The 17,124-nt window shown below is 39.5% G+C and overlaps 2 protein-coding genes across 3 annotated transcripts in view; one reads left to right on the top strand and one right to left on the bottom strand.

The window, feature by feature from the left end:
- Positions 1 to 17,006, bottom strand: part of GNAZ (G protein subunit alpha z) — a 50,276-nt gene extending 33,270 nt beyond the window's left edge. Inside the window, exon 1 of the mRNA XM_056504421.1 lies at positions 16,573 to 17,006. The gene's annotated coding sequence lies outside the window, so the exon portion shown is untranslated. The remainder of the gene's footprint in view (positions 1 to 16,572) is intronic.
- Positions 1 to 17,124, top strand: part of RSPH14 (radial spoke head 14 homolog) — a 77,936-nt gene that overhangs the window by 39,558 nt on the left and 21,254 nt on the right. The gene's annotated exons all lie outside the window — the stretch shown is intronic.

Genomic DNA, 17,124 nt, shown 5'->3' with positions numbered 1-17,124 from the left:
ACCAGCTCACTCACACACAATAAAAAGCTTTTACACCAATGTAAAGGCAAACTCAAGCAAATATATCAAGAAGTGGCACAGAACTTATATAAGACTTACAAATGTAAGCCAAGCTACTGTAATCAGTTTCTAATGATTATACACATCCACTGAGAATCCCTGTACTTTAACAAAACCTTATTTCTGCACATTTTAACTTTCAATCATTTCTTATACTATTAATGAAAGAGAAGAAGACACAAGGGAGTGTGATATGTCAGGACATACCCAAGGCATTTACTGAGGAAGAAATCAAGTGTTCTACTAAGCAGGCTTTTTTTGAGGGAGAGAGAGAAAAAGAAACTGAGGCTCACAAGGAATGGGAAAATTGATTTTTGAAACTAGAAAGCATCCAGGAGAGTCCCAGAAATGCGTGCTGTAGAAATACAATGCTGAAATAACTTCACAGAAATTAATTTACTGTTTAATGTATGGTGATTGAAGTCTATTTATTGCAGAAGAAAGTTATTTTAAAACTGTGGCCACAGTGGATATTACTGACATTCTCTTTATACAATCATTGAAACATGAAAGACAAGGAAGTATGTTCAAGTTATGACAAAACTTTTAATTACACATTAAGGCACTATAATCCCATCCAAAATGAAGGTTGGGCCAGATGTAGTTCTTCAACAAGAAAACAGCAGAGAAGCTGTTGTATTTGAGGTTTATTTATTGCAACAGTTAAAACGTGTATTCTGTTAATCAGATGAGTGAAGAAAGAAGTGTCATTATTTAATTAGCTGAGTGTTTGACTGGACACTACCAAATTCTGTCCCTTTTTGTCATGGAGGTTCTTTGTGAGGTCAATTAGCTCCCTTAAGCACATCTTTTCAAAGATGATTTCTGCTTGTTGATTTCTTAGATGCCCAATTTGAGATACTGTTTGTGATAAAGAAATGCACTGAGTTTTCAAGCATAATCAGCCTCAGTGATACCTGTGCTCTAAATATGCAAATATTGAATCTTTTTTTACTTGATCCATCTTGATCTCTATTTGAGAAATAGGGCCTAACCTCTTTACCAACTTCCCAAGATAGAGCCAAGAAATTATTAATGTCTGTGCAAAAAATACCAAAATAAGAGAAGTAGCAAAGTCAGTCAGGAAATGCATATTCATAGCACAGGACCTCGGCCACAGTAAACAATATGAAATAACAGAAGTTGCTGTGTAAGGATGGGATTCTTACAATAAAAGTTGTCAAAGAAGGTAAAAGGAAACTGATTTTTAAAATTTAATTCAGAATTCAGTCCAAGGCAGAGGATGAGAAGGGCACTGATCAGAACTGGTGCCATATCATGAGCTCCTTAATGTTACCAGCACTGCCTTCACCAGTCCCAGCTGCTTTCAGCACCTTACAGGAAGAACAATTGGTAGATCTATTAGGTTCTCATCTGTTGACTCCCACTGTGATTTTATAGAAATACTCTGAGCTCAACTAACAGAATAGCCACCTTGTGAAACCATTCTGTGGTATGTGGCAGAAGGAAGTTTTACAAGGAAATAATGAACCCAAAAACAAACTACTTACTGGGTAGGCATAGACCTACCAGTATATATTTGACTGTGCCTGACATGGGATAGAACAGATTTACTGCAGTGAGATATTATATTCATTAGCTTAAACCTCTTTGTCTATTGTTTGGAAAATATCCAACAAACTTTAGCAGTACCACAATAGAAATTATGCTGGTTAGGGATATCCACTAGCTAAGTATATCACCCAGCCAAAATATAGCATGCAGGCTTCATCTAAGATTTTGGGAAACCTAAGAACTTATACTGAAAACATAGTATTTCTTATAAACCAAGTATTCAACAAGAACCTATCGGTTATTTTTCTTTTAACTGTGCGCATCCCACTTATTAGAGGAAATTGGAAACATAAATCCTGTCAAGCATTAATATCTAAAATACTTGGTAGTGATTCAAATTATGACGTGGTTTCACTGTTTCACAGTAGTTTGTGGATTTTAGCAACATCCACCAACTACTGTGAAACAGTGAGAAGCACCAACACAACCAGACATGAGAAGACTGACTCTTGGATAGAACCAGTTTCTACAACACTTCTGTTCTGAGCTGCATGGCCAAAAATCCAGAGCAGTGTCAGTGACTGCACAGGGAGTTGCCATGCTTCACAGCAGTTTGACTAAGCCCAGAGTCTGCCACAGCAGCCACTTTAGAGGTGACCTTTAGACTGGCATAAAAAAGCATTAGAAGAACAAGAATATTACAGTGGGTCTAACAGTGGGTGTGCAGGAAGTCCTGGCTGCTAGACAAGGGTGAGAAGAAACAACACACACAGCATCTGCTTTAGGGACGTACTAACATCAGACTCGTTTGAAAGTGTGCAGTAAAGCAGCAAACAAAGTGCAGGAGCCACTCAGTGTTTTGTAAGCACCTTGGGTGATGACAGCAGTGGAGGTTTCGTCATTAGAGTTGTTCTTTGGCTTTTGTCATTAGTGGGACCATAACCCATATGTAGGTGATTCAAGAGCTAAGACTCACTCCCATGGGGTTGCTGTTTCGTGAATCTTATAGGGCCAAGGAGATTATTTTATTATATTTTTTTAAAAAACAAAAACCACTAGTTAGCATTAGATTTGTTCATGAATGTAATGGTAAATTTCCTATCACTCATTCAACCTTATTGCACACAATACCTTATGAAAAGTAAGGGCATTTTGGTAGTTACAGCAAGAGAAATTTTAAGAGGGATTTGTAACAGGAGAACAGTATAGCCTTGTAAAAGGAAGGTTTTCTTCCTGTGCATAAAAGGTGGTATAATAAAGCAAAACCATGCTTGCTTTAGCTGTTTCAGTGACAGGCATGAGCTATGGGAATCTCTGTAGTGAGAACATGAGAATCTGGGTACAGATAACAGTGTCCTGAAGCCAGGAGGTTTGTTTAATGCAACAGAGAAAAGCAGCCAGTGAAGATTCAAAGATTGAACCTCAAGGCCAAGCAGGAGGCAGAGAAGATGCTCCAGTAAATGATAATCCTGGAAACAACAGATGAGTTTTATCTGTGATGATGCATAAGAAAGCATCTTGGAGACAGAAATATGTTCTGCTGGTTTTAAGGGAAGAAACTGATGGAAAGGCAAAGAATAAGGCAAGGAATGAGAAAATAAAGTCACAGAAGCTAGGTAAGATTTCTAGGGTAAACTGGATGATATATAAACACAGGAAGCAAGAAATCTTGTATCCATGAAAAAGAGAAGGAAGAGATAGCAATAGAGGAAGGAAAGATGAGGTGAGAAGAGCAGATGGGCACATCTTACTATATCATACTGGCATAAGATCAGCAGAAATCTGCACACAGGAAAAAAAACAAAAAAAAAAAAACAAAGAAGACCAGAGGGAAAGGATTGACTCAGAATCTGTAAAGATGGGTCTGCAGATATGGAATTTAATTACACTAGGAGAGAAAAAGAAAAAGGAGAGAGTAAATCCAGGATGTTCATGGTGGAAGAAATTGCCTAGAACATCAGATTTCCATCAGAATGGTTTTGTTAGAGAAAGGACATTGTTGGGAGTGGATCAAGACTGTAAAGAATAGATAAGAATAGGCCTTGAAGAGAAAGGCAGAGCAAAAGGTTTTGGAAGGAGAAGAGCAAAATACAGGAACCATTTCAGTAGAAGTAATAAAAACTGAATTCATGGAAAGGCTGGTAAAAGCATGGGAGGTCTGGCAATGTGATAGTTAAAGCCGGGAACTAAGCAACAGAGAATGAGTAATGTTTCACAGAGAACAAATCAAAAGAACCTTGGTGAATGAAAAAACAGAAAAACAGGCATAGGTTGAATGAGTATGCAGGAGCAGTAAGCTACCAACATGAGAAAAAGTCAAAAAAGGATTCTAGAAGATACACATGAATCGTAAGGGATTTCAGAAGCAGCAGCTCAATGAAAGCATGAGAGAAAAGAGCAACATGGTGTAGAAAAACCATCAAAGAGCTGGTCAAAATGGAAGAGAGGAAAGCAGTACAATGAAAGAATAAAGCCAATAAGGGAAGGACAAGAAAGCTTCAGCATTTTTGTGAGGCTATTAACCCACAACAAGACAGAATTATGAATTAAAATGCTGTTTCTAATATAATAAGAGAAAGAAAGGAAGAGAGTGTCAATATTAGCATAAAGGGCAGGGCTATCATCAGGGATTAATTTGGTAGGTAGGGTAGAGAGTATTCCCCAGCCCTAGGCCACACATAAAATTAATAATATGAACTATGTCAGAAGGTATCTACATCAGAACTGTGGATTTTCCAGGTTTCTTCTTAACAACTCAAATTAAACATGATTTTATCCACAGAAGGGAGATGAGAAGTGGAAGAAGTATTAGACTGAAGTCCAGGGCCAAGGAAAAAAAAAAAAAAAAATCCCAAGAGGCTGAAGAGAATCCACGATGTTCTCAGAAGTGTGACTCATGGGAGAGGACTTGGATGCTACCAAGCACAGATTACAGCTGCAGCCTACGCCTGGTCTCATTCTGCTTCTCTTTTGAAATTCAGAAGCTTTGACAGTCGTACACTCCTGCTGCCTGCAAGAGCTTCGGCAGGTACAGCTCAGACAGTGAGCTGCTCTTGGAGCTACTCTCTAATTCAAAGAACCATTTTTTTTATGAGACAAATATGAAGGAAGCTACCCAGGTTCTGGTTTTGATATGAAATTGCTTTGTGTGAAATCCAAAGCACAGATGCACTTTACTGCACATAAAATAACTCTGCAACCAGAAAGATTTAAGTATAACATTGTACAATGGCTAATAAGCTCCTGGTTTCAAAAGCCAAGCCAAGCCATCATTTTGCCATCTAGATAAAGTTCTGTAGAGACCTATAGAATCAGAATTCTTTTTCAGTCACAGTAAAGCAAAAAAACCTTGGTATCTGATGCATCAACTTCTTGAGCTCCCATTTTTCCTCCACTGACACCTCCCCCTGAACAAAACCAAAACAAAACACCAACACAAAACCCCACCGCCCACTAATTGCTACTGCCAGAAAGAATCTAGCATCCTTTTGAGGTTTAGCAGCTACTAGGATTTCTCTTCAGTCTCTCCTTTCAATTCCCTCCCTCTGGAGGGGTGATCACACCCTCCTCACACCCCAGCTGCAGCTGCTGCAGTTGCACACCCACCACCACAGGCAGCGGGATCCCAGGCTCTCCCTGCTGGCTCCTAGCTCATGATCGATTATAAGAAGCTTATGTTGAACATACAATGAATATTAGAGGACACTGGTGTGATTAAATTCCTTTCATCAGGCTTTTTTAAAAGTCTTTTAATAAGCAAGTTGGTCATGGATGGAGAGACATGTTGCAGATTTAAAGAGATTGAAGGCTTGATTTATCCAAAAAGTAAAGCTAAAGCAGCAGTGCAAACATCTCTAGCAATAGTCTTAGTGTGTTTTTCACCACTTGTGCTCTGAAGAGTTTAAGTTCCTTAGATAATGTTAGGTTTTCCTTCTTATTTGACCTTGGTTTTTCTACTGAGATGAAAAATCTTTCTATGTGACACTAAATGAGAATGTAAAATGAGCTAGAGGAACTTAAGCAATTGTGGTGAAATGGCACCCTATGATAAGTGACACTTTAGGGTGAGGGTATTCATAGTTCTTCTTCATAAGAAACAGTGATGGTATTTATTAAGAGAAAATAAGAGTAAAAACATTGCAAATCCTGTAAAATGCTGTGGCTGTGATCCACTTACCATAAAAAGTAGTGGGTTTGTTGACTTCAGTAGGCTCTGAAATGAGCCTGTATCTGGTTTTGAACAGGATGAAAATGAACACAAAGTATTTAACAACACTTCAAGCAGGAAACCAAAGTGCCACAATGTAGACCAATTTACTGATGAAAATGCATGATTCATACTTTTCATATATTGGAATATCTACGCTGAGAACTTCTGGAAGAATAGATACAAAAATAGTTTAACTTTCAGCTCCCTGCTTTTATATGATCTCAGCATGACTGTATTTCTAGGAAATGCTGAAGCATGATCAGTACCACTGTGTTTCAACATTAATTTCTTGCTCTGTGCACATGTTCCCAACCTGGCATCTGCTGGTATTTACTATGTTTGTTTCTAGGTTTCATCAATCTTAGAAGAGCAGAGGGCAGATTTGACCACATTCATTTTGAGTCATGCTATGACAAGACTTGGTTGTATGGCTTCACATATTCATAGGGTTATACTGATTCTGTCAAAATTGTGGATGGCTTTCATATCATTCCAAGAATAGATTTTTGTCTATAAAACAAATATAAAAATTAGGTATTGTATATTGGTTAATATTAATTACTTTTTAAATGGACAGATAACAAAATAAGCTGCTAAATATAAGTCCATCTTTTGAGGAAGCTTGTGTAGATTTTTAGTCTGGATATTAACTTTAACATAGGAGTACCATGATTTAGATTTAGCTGGGCAAAGTTCTTATTTTTCAGCCTCAAGCAAGCTTGTAAATTGTTACTTTTCCCCAAACCTGAAACCTATGAATGATAGATGGATTTATTTTTGTTATTACGGATAAACCAAAATCCAGTCATTTTTCTTGATGTTTTATTTTTCATTGGTAACTGCACTACTACTGGTAATATTTGTAGGTGTAGCTTCAAATTTTGCTGCACATACTGATGAGTTTTTGGTGTTCTATTAACATTACCAGTACTTTTCTGTGTATATGTGTGTGTATGTGTATGTGTGTGTGTGTGGAGAGAGAGGGGGAGCATTGTAATCACTGCTCTTGTTCAAGATGTGTTACATGTAAGGGCATTCTCATCATTCAGATATTTCCCCACAATTTTTTTATTCTCTATAATCCTGCAAACTTCCTAGTCATGCAGCCAATATGTCTATATCTTTGCTTATCCTTTAGCCCTTCAATTCTGTCTCTAAATAATCTGTCTCTCTCCTTTCCTTTGCTGAGATCAGAAAAGTTTCCCTTTTGTATCACACCCTAACTGGAACTGTCTCCTCCTCTTTAACATACATAGAGGTCAGCTCACCATTTTGGGACCCTGGTAGTTTTATTCCTTTTCTTTGAAGCAGGCTCTTGAATCATATTTTGAGAACTGATGGGTTGATTTATGAGACTGCTACTGTTAATAGTAAAACCCCCAAATTTTGCAGTTTTTGTCTGTGTGAGGCTGTCCTATCAGCTTAAGGGGGAGCCTCACTGACCAGCCAAATGTACAACACCACCCCCACAGCACAGCTTCAACAGCAGCATCTCAGGTAGTTGCTTTTCTCTTCCTTTTACTCTCAGTGACATCTCTTCTTGACTCAAGAGCTGCAGCGCTAAAATTATCTGAAAGCTGAAAGGTGCTAATCGAGCTTTTCGTTTATTCATTATTCAGCAGTGGATTCTTAGTTATTCATTTCTCATATTACCAGAAAAAAATACTTCTGGTAACACTCTAGCCTACTATTAAGATGGCACATAAAGCTGGAATTTTATCACTGATTCCTAACTATTCTAGTTAGCATTCTGCATTTCACACAGATGAGATATGCAGGAAAAAAGCTGATGACTCACCATTTTATTTCTTTTTGCTCACTAAAAATCTACTGTTGATACCATTGTAAAAACAGCACTATGAAACAGGCACAGATCTGGGACACAAAATAACACATATGGTAGACGTTACCCACAGCACATCCAGCCTTCTGCGGAGGGGCTGGACACAAATTTCTCAGCAATCCATATTGGGTCAAAACAGTGCTAAAGCTAATGCAGCTGTAGGGATTCCAAATCCACCTTAAACTCACAAAGCAGATTTACCAAGGGGAGAGGGTGGGAGGGAAATATCCACCATGCACAGCAGAACAACAATTAATCTTGAAAACTTCATTAAAGGACTACGAGGACATCTCTGAGGGCACTCACTTGGCTGACAGGGGTGAGGTGTGGGGTCTGCATTTTCTGATCTCAGCTACCACTGGTTAGGTATCACACTGTTCCTTGATGGACAACCACCAGGATAATTGTGCCTAAAAGCACAGTTTTGTTATGTTTTGGTTCATTTGCAGCATACCTCAAGACTTTTAAATTGAGATTTTGGAGTCAGGATTTTAACTATGATAAGATGAAAAGGGCTACTGACTTTTAAAGCCAGCTCTGACTTTCAAACAACTTTTGCATCTTTGTTGTAGCAAGGCTGAAAAATTCCCCCTCAGGATGCATCTTAGTAAGAGAAAAACTCATGATCTACCCAAAAAGCTACAGGCATTCCAGGAAAAAAAAGGCACATAAAATTTCTTACTTCTCAGCTAGCTCCAGGAAAATACCTGATAAGGTGTCTCCCCACCTTAGCCAAAGACACAAAGGCAGGCAATAGCTACAGAACTCACAACTGGCTTAGCTTTCATCCCAAACCCACCTCACAGCAATTCCAGTTTGGAACCAATCTCTTCCAGCTGGCAGCAATCCCATTAGGATGCAATGCCACTGACACACACCTACTGGCAGCCTCCTCATCCCAAAGAATATTTTGTGCCAAATATCTCAGGAGGAATAAACCCCAGTTTGTGTCACCTCTTTGCTGATTGAAGGCTCAGTGCAATAGGGAAACTTCCACTAAAAGCTGTAAGTAGTTTTGCTCTGTGAGAGTCACAGGAGTGGCACTGAACAAGTCCGTGCATTGTCATCATAAAACTGGTTGTGTTTTCTTGGCTATTCTGAGAACTCTTTTTTATCCAGTTCATAAGAATGAAGTACAATTTTGGTTTGTATTTTAGATTGTCATGTCTACTGCTAACTAATGCTCTGCACAAAAATAATTTTAACTGTCCCTTCCCATTTTTTATGTTGATTGCAGGAGGGAGCTCATTGGTAAGGGTGACATTTCTAAAGGTTTTTGCAAAAGTTAAAAGGAAGAGCTGTGACAGCTGTAGCTGGTCTATAGCTGCACAAGATAATTTAGCCATGACAGACACCACCTCGACCAGCCTAGCTTGTTCCAGAGTAAGAAGTAAACAAGTCCCCAAGTGTGTTAGGGGTAGGTTGGTTTCAAACCCAAGCAGGGGACCACAGCCAACCCCTTTGAACCAGGAACGCATTGGTACCAGTGAGCAGGGTGGAGTTAAGACATCACCCAATCACATCTCTAAGTGTGGGAAATTTGAAGCCCCTAAAAAAGGAGGCACCTCAATAAAATCCAGCTGTTGCTGCATGAACTTGGTGTGTGTGTGTGTCACATTCCTGTCTCCACCATCTGCCACAAACAGCCAAGTCCTTGACCTCTTGCACACCTGTGTTATTTTCTGAAATCTTTTAATCTTCTGTTGCTTGTATTCTGTTGATCCCCACTTGCCTCTGACCAATTCCAATAGAAGCTTAAGAAACTGTAGTGAAAGGCAGTATTTTCTATGTATTTTGTAACTAGATAACTGAAAAAAATATCTTTTTGAATTCCGTCTTAGAAATTGTGGAATCTATAATTGATGATTCTGACAATAAGATGCAGCCACCAAGTAAACAATGAGACTGATGTACTGTTAACATACCACCATCAACCATAAATCTTTGCAACATAGATAAAGACAGATCATAAGGACCATGTCTAAGAAATTCCATTTGCACTTCATATCTCACAACTGAGTAAGAACAGTGCTTCATGGATTGACAGCATTCCATCTGGTCTCCTTTAAAACAAACATTTCACTATTTTCTTGAATTGACTTGTTTATGTAAACTTTCAATGAGGTCTATGAATAATTCTTGACAGGTTAATCATGAAAACATAATGTATCCAATATCCAAAGCTACAGTTGTATAGATAAGCTTTGATGAGTTACAGATTCCTGTCATTGGAGGTATCAACACCACAAATAAGATACTGAATGAAAATACCTAAAGGCTGTAATTGTGCTGCTCAGTGAGAAGTTCTCCTATTACTTGATAATCAAGTCAACCATATTTAAGGGTACTCCCAGAGTTCCATATGCCTGTGTGCCCAACCTCCCCTTCGAAGCACACTTTTATTATAATGGGCATCACCCATTTCTTACAGATCAGTTCTGCCTAAATAATTTCTGAATTAGAATATTCCAGTGTTTTCTACTTGGGGATCACTGCTTTCCAGTATCAGAAGAAACAACTAGAAAAGCAGCATAAAGTAATAAAAATACAGAGAAACTCCAACACTTCTAGTCTTAATCTGAGGGAGAAAGGAATTTTTGTGATCCAACCTTTATTGTAGAGCCAGGTAGGGGCTGCCTAAAATCACAGTGTGAATTAGAACAGTTTCCAGGTATGATCCCAAGAGGCCACAATATCAGTGGCTGTTCTTGGTTTCCTTGACTGCAGAAGTGTGAAAAGAGCAGAATTGCTATGCCATGGATACAGCAAAGAGAGAGGTTTTTCTTGTCACAGACCAGGGTAATATCCTCTGTAAACATTTAATTTTGGTTTATAACCCGCGTGCGCTGACAGAGAACGGGACTGTAAGAGATCCAATAATTCAGTTCTTTGTCTATATGGTAGGTTATTACTGTTATTACTTTATTGATGTTTTAACTTCTGTTATAGAGAATTTGCACTGTTCAGGACTGCAGGGTACAATCAGGCCTCTGGAAAAAGGGAGAATTGTAGTCTGCATTATGAAAAGTCACTGGTTCCTACCTCTCCCTGGTGTTACCTGATACTTTAATTTTTTTAAACCATTGTATATTTACTTGACCTGTGAGAGCAAATAATATTGTGCTGATATAATACTGAACTGCGCACCAGCCGCAAGTCTTGCCACATTTAAAACAACTGTTGATCCCTTGAACCTAATAGCCAAAAATTTGTTCCTATAACTTAAAAAATATATAAAGTCTTCCATTGCTTTTTGTAAGCATACATGCAAAAAGCAAACTTGACACACCTGTGTAATCACAGCTATGAGGCAAAGTTCAGATTTGGTTTTGGGAACATTCACAGCATGAAACATAATCAGAGGACTTATTGCACATCTAGTCAGGGAACAGAAACAATATGATAATAGAACAATTGTTCAAATTTGAAGTAGGCTAGTCTTAGAATTTTAAGTACCTACATAAATATCACTGAATTACAAATTAAGGTGAGTTTATCTGTTCATGGACATAGATGGATTGAAAAGGAGATTAAAAACACATCTCTGAAATGACTGATTAGGGTGAGGTTCTACCATTACTGAGCAATGCAACATGGAAGCTCAGTAGATTCTTAGCAGCAGTAAGAATATATGAATATCTTCCAATCACAAGTGGCTTCTGCTGTGGTACCCTGAACTCTGCCAAATTTAAAAGGTCAGGCCCAGAAAGGCATCTTGAGAGAAAATCTTCCTGCCAAGGCCCTGTTGCAACAATCAACTTGCTGGCAGTACAGAGAGATGCTCCAGTGCAACAGTGTTAATTCTGGAAAATTTTAGTTTGCAATGGATTTGATTAGCATTATATACATTAATTTACTGAATTGAGTGCTTTAAATAACATAAAAAATATTTCCTGTAGTACTGGTTTGAATTCTCCTGTAACATAAACACTAAAGAGGGGCAACAGCCAATATCCTGGTCTTTCTTTCCTCATAAGACATCCAAACTAAAGAAAATATTCTAATGCATATATATGTATAAATAGATATTATATATCCAAAAGAAATCATATTTTGTTAACACATTCCAATATTTGGATTGTATGACTTGAGCTGGTGATATTCAAAGACAAAACTCTTTACTTGAAAAGCCCAATCTAACATCTCAAATTGTATTATCTTCAGAAAGATGTTCCCTTAGCTGGTAGGTATCTCTTTGAATCATACACACGCTTCTCTTTTAAAGGAAGGAATATAATAACCAGGTGCATGCCCCCTCTGAACAGCAAGCCCTCTCAGAGCTAAACACCCAGCTTGGCTTTTGTTATTGTGCCATGACACTGAATTGTAATCAATTCAGCTCCACTGTGTTGTTTCCTTCCACAACACAACTGTGTCAACTCTATTTGTACATCAACACTTGCTATGCTGTCTAACTGTATTTGCATTCATGTGGTTTATGGAGATAAAGGTGCTTATTCCACATTGTCTGGGCAAGGTTGAAAATACAGAAATCAGGCACAGAAAACCAGTAGAAATGCACTGGGAGTGTATGCTAGAATGCTGCCTGGATCACCAGGAAAAATTGATAAACTCTTTGGATTACTGGTGCTGTTCCAGTGAAGCCTTTCCAGAGCCATGACCAATCCCATTGCTGAGATATTCTGAGGAGGAAGCAACCCAGTCGCTATCAAGGAAACAGGGCTGGTAGGTAGGGAATGGCAACTGCATTATGACTTACAAATATTTATGGTGAACCCATGAAAATATCTTCATAATTAACTAGTAAAGCTTGGTTAAACATTACATTATAGACAGTAAGAGTGGGATTCATCTGTGCAGATTTAGCATCTGCATGTAGGTGGCTACCTCAGAGCTACTCACTCAGTGCTTCCCTCAGAGGCAGTGGAGAGGAGCTGTCTTTTCCAGAGGTCAGCTCAATCTCACACTAACATGGTAGTCAGAAACTGGTCTCAGTAACTCCAATGGAGAAATCTCTTTTTCTTCCACTAGCTAAAAGGGAAGCCTTAACAACTGCTCCATATGTACACATCAATGTTATGGACATCTGAAAATGATGAGAATAATTCCTTCTAACTGCCAAGTCCTGGCAATTTAATAATCCACTGGAAAAAGAACTGATTAACCAGCTGTAGTCCCTGTGAAATTATTATTTACTTTCTGGTCATTAGTCTTGTATGTAAGCAAAACAAATACTTAGAGTTTTTGGATTTGCCTCTTTAAGTTTTTCTATTGGCCAAGATGTTGACTGGTAATCCAACAGGTTATTTCTGCAATTTAGAATCGTGTGGAAGTATTATTACATTTATATTTTTGATGTGATGGCTTAGAAGTCCAGAGAAGAAACAACTCTCTGGTATAAGGGGCTTAAAGAGAAAACAAAAGGCAAATAGGATTTGTGGGGTAAAACTGTGTTTCCTAATGATTCACTGGGTGCCCAATACTAAATAATAAATTGGGATTCTGAGGAGAGTCAAGCTTCTGCTGAACCACAGAAAATGCTCTGAAGAATTAAAAAAAAACCTAAAAACATATAAAGCTGTTGTCTTCTGAATTTTTGCCTTGTCTTTTGTAAGTTGTGAATTTAAATGTATTTAATAGCAACCAATGTTTGAAGTCTGGGTAGGATGGAAGAGATGGCTCCATCACCAATCTGTTCCTTCTATCCAACTCCACCAGTGCCCTTCAGTGTTAAGAAAAGGCAGTAGCTCAGAGAAGAGTATTTTCTCTGTAGCCTTCATGTCAAGGGTTAAATTCTGTCCTTGATTCCACTTGAAAGCTAAAACAACTTAAATTGCTGATATGTGTCAACTCCTGATTCAATAACAGAATAAATCAAACTGAATTTAGCCCTTCTCTGTCATCTTGTCTATTCCACATACCTTAAATATCCGGGGAGCTTTGCAAAGAGACTTGATTTTGGTTGCTTTGGAACAGTATAGTTGTTCCCATTTGGGATTATTCTTTCATCAATACAATAGTTGAAATTTGGACTTCCTAATCACCAGTCTTGAATTCTGGAAAGTTTAATAGAAATGTGAACTTTGAATATAACATACAAAATATAAGTCTCATTATCCTCTCAAGTAAGTGAAGAGAATCTGTCGTAACTAGTAATTGATGTGGATTTATTCTGGATACTTGGGGGATCACAAAGAACAAAATTTAGCCTTCTATTTAATTAAAAATAAAAAAATTCTTCTAAGTATAAATATGATTTTATGCGTGTAGGCCAAAATTTGGATTTTTAAGGGCCTTTGAATAAGTTTTCTCTTAGAGAAAAGAAAATAGTTGATTGCATGTGTAGAAACTCTTACTGCTGAGAGTGGGTACTGTCAACCTTAACATGGGAATAACAGTTCCATTTTCTCAGTAAAAAAGGCATGATTCAAATAACTGATAATATATGAATTACAGCTTGTGATGTAAGTAGAGAGTTACTGAATTTGTCATTGAGACTCATTCAAAGTGAATTACCTCACTGAAACCAACTACAGAACTGTTCAACATTGTTGTTCCTAAAGGCAAGGGAGACCCTGATCAGTGAAACCGTATGTGCTGGGCTGTCTCCCACTGAAATAATTGACAAAACTTCCAATGACTCCTGTGAGAGCAGGACCAAAACTTCAGCAGAAATAGTCAGATTCAACTCTCATTTTCAGTTACAAAATCTGAAGAGTCTCTTCTGAAATAAGTGGGATTGCTGTGATTTAACCCAAAGGAATTGAATGTATTTTTCTTTAATTCACGGAGGGGAAGAGAGAAAAATACATTGTTCCCTTATATTGCCTCACCCCTGTGTATCAACCAAGGCTCTATCTGCAGTCAAAATCCTTATCTGCTTAAGTTGGAGAGGAAGAGCTGACTTCACCATTTAAGGATTTGAGCTTTTATTACCTACATAATTTTCTGTTATCCTTATCCCCTTCCCCACTGCTTAGCAGGTAAATTCTTTAAGAAGGGACAAATTTCTGTTTCTATCTACGCTTCTTAAAATTTAACACACCTTGTTCCATCAGGGCATAATCTGAAGTGAGATAACCAGAACACTTTTACTTCAGTCCTTCAGAGCTACCTGGTTGGTTATTTTTAGATTACCACCACTAAATTCAAAACCAAGGCCTGCAACTGAAACATGAAACTGTACTGGAAGCTTACAAAATTCAAGGTAGTACCTCCAGAAGACTTGTTCAACTCTGCTCAGCAGTAGCCTGTGAAGTGACAAGCACATAATCTCAGCCAGAGCTGTAGCATTCTTTATGTGCATGCAGAGTTTATTCCTCTCTGTAAGGTCCATTGTCAGAGGGAAATTTCCATGGCTTACACAGAGTTAATCAGCTTTTTTTTCTTTATAAGCATACATATGTCCACAGAAGTGGATTCTTCTCTGAAAATGCAAACAGTGCTTTGGTAATGAAAGACAGCATGAGTTTTTCTCCTAAATGTGCCTTAGAACTAAGAGGTTTTATTTTGATTACACCTGTCACTGGCTTCTTGAAGACTGGATCTTCATCCTTCTATACACATAGGCCTCTCCTCTGATAATGTCCTTTATCCAAGGGCAGGGATCTGTGCTTTTTGCATGATAGCTTCCAAACAATTATGTGATGGAGACAGCCAAGTTAATGGCAAAACACTCTCTGTTCTGCAGAGCTGTGTCTGTTCAGCTGTCAAATCTGTGCCTGTTGAAGAAAAGTGAGGATTTCTGCCTATAACAGCACCTAAGGCATCAGCTCAGACTTTGAACGTCTATATCCATAAAATCTCCCCTAAGACTTTAGGAAAAAAATTTCCCCTATGTCCAAAATATACACTCGTTTTTTGCCCTTTGTGATCCACAAGTAGGTATTCACAGCACCTGACCTGCTGTTGTAACCTTTATAGATGAAATGTTGATGGCCACCCGAAGGGTGTGACCCACAATGGCGCGAAATACTGAGCCCAAATAAAAACCAATTTATGGGTGTGAGGCTATCAGAAAAGGGATGCAAACAAATATAAAGAAATGCTGGGGGAAAACTAGTGATTTTTTCTCAAATCTTCCCAGGAAAACGTTGAGATAGGTCAGGATCTTGCAGAATAAATACTGCAAGAACACACATTAAACAGCTTCTACAGTGAAAAAGCCAAAAGCAGAGCAGATCAGTTCTATGAGCAGAAATTAAACTGACATCTAATTGTCTGCAGCTCTCTCAGCTAACATTGAAGGCTTGGGGGTTTTGGTATGAAGCACTCACCAAAAATGCAAATGCAAAGATACCAAAAAACTTGTGGTTCACAACTGCAGACAGGAGCCGTCCACAGGTGCAGGTTAATATAAACCCTCCTCATTCCTTCACATGCATGGGCACACATGGAGAGGAAACGCATCCAGGCTCTGCAGAGCCACACATCCTTCCAATGAGCAGATGAGACTGTTACCAGGAGGATTTATTACAGAAATTTGGCAGCAGGAGCCTTTTCTGATAGAATGTTATCCAGGCTGCATTTCCCTGGGAGGAGGTGCTACATAGCGTGGAGGTTCTTCTCCCAGCATGCAGAATCTAATGGATTATCTTTCTGAATCATTAAGGGAACGCAACAGATCTTATTAAGGCTCAGGTATTGGCTATTAATGGGTTACAATTCAGGCTAGGATAGGGAGACCACTTAATTTTTAGAAAAAGGGCCCAAGCTGAAGCAGCAGCTAATAGAAGGCCGGTATCCCTTGAGAAGGTCATTTTCACTGTATCAGCAGCCTGCCTCCCCTTACTATTTTTTGTCTACACACAGTGAAATGTTCCTACCTCACAGTGACACTCATATTTTTTTATCCAGCAGAAGCATAGCTTATTGTTTCAAAATGACATCTTTTCCTTCTTGCTTTAGATGTGCCTTTTCATTTTGAAAATGTTCATCACTGAACTGATTCAAGAGAGAAGGAAATGCGGAATATTGCACTCACCTCTCCAGCACCAGGCAGGCAGCCTCCACCTCCTCAATCCATCAGTACAAACGCTCGCATCCACTGACGCCTCTCCTCTGCTTTGGCCCTTTTTCACATCAGCATCTGTGATTTGCCGAGCAGACACACCACGGCTGCAGGGACTAGCCCCGCAGCCCCGGCAGGAGCAGGAACCTGCCCTTTCCCATCTTCTACCTAGAAAACACAACCGTAAAAACCCGGGCTGTTCTAAAGGCGGCAGTGGGAGCACTTGTCCGGCGGCCCCCCGCGGGAGACAGGGAGGTGCTCCGCGCTCTCGCCGGGGAGCCGGGCAGGGGGAGCGCGGGGCTGGCGCTGGAGGAGGAGCCGGAGCCGCCAGCCCGTTTCCACGGCAGCGGCGGGGGTACCGCGGGCGGGGCGGCGGCGCGGCCGGCGGGCGGCTCCGCTCCGGCTCCGGCTCCGGCTCCGGCTCCCGCCCGGGGGGCGGCCGGGCCCGCAGCCCCGCAGCCCCGCAGCCCCCGCCCCGCCCCGCCGCGCCGCACAAGGGGCTGGGTGTTGGCGAGGGGTCTGTGG

This window comes from Oenanthe melanoleuca, chromosome 15, assembly GCF_029582105.1.
Source record: "Oenanthe melanoleuca isolate GR-GAL-2019-014 chromosome 15, OMel1.0, whole genome shotgun sequence".
Classification (NCBI taxonomy): domain Eukaryota; kingdom Metazoa; phylum Chordata; class Aves; order Passeriformes; family Muscicapidae; genus Oenanthe; species Oenanthe melanoleuca.
Note: the sequence above shows the minus strand (reverse complement) of the source record. Positions and strands in the feature narration are given on the sequence as shown.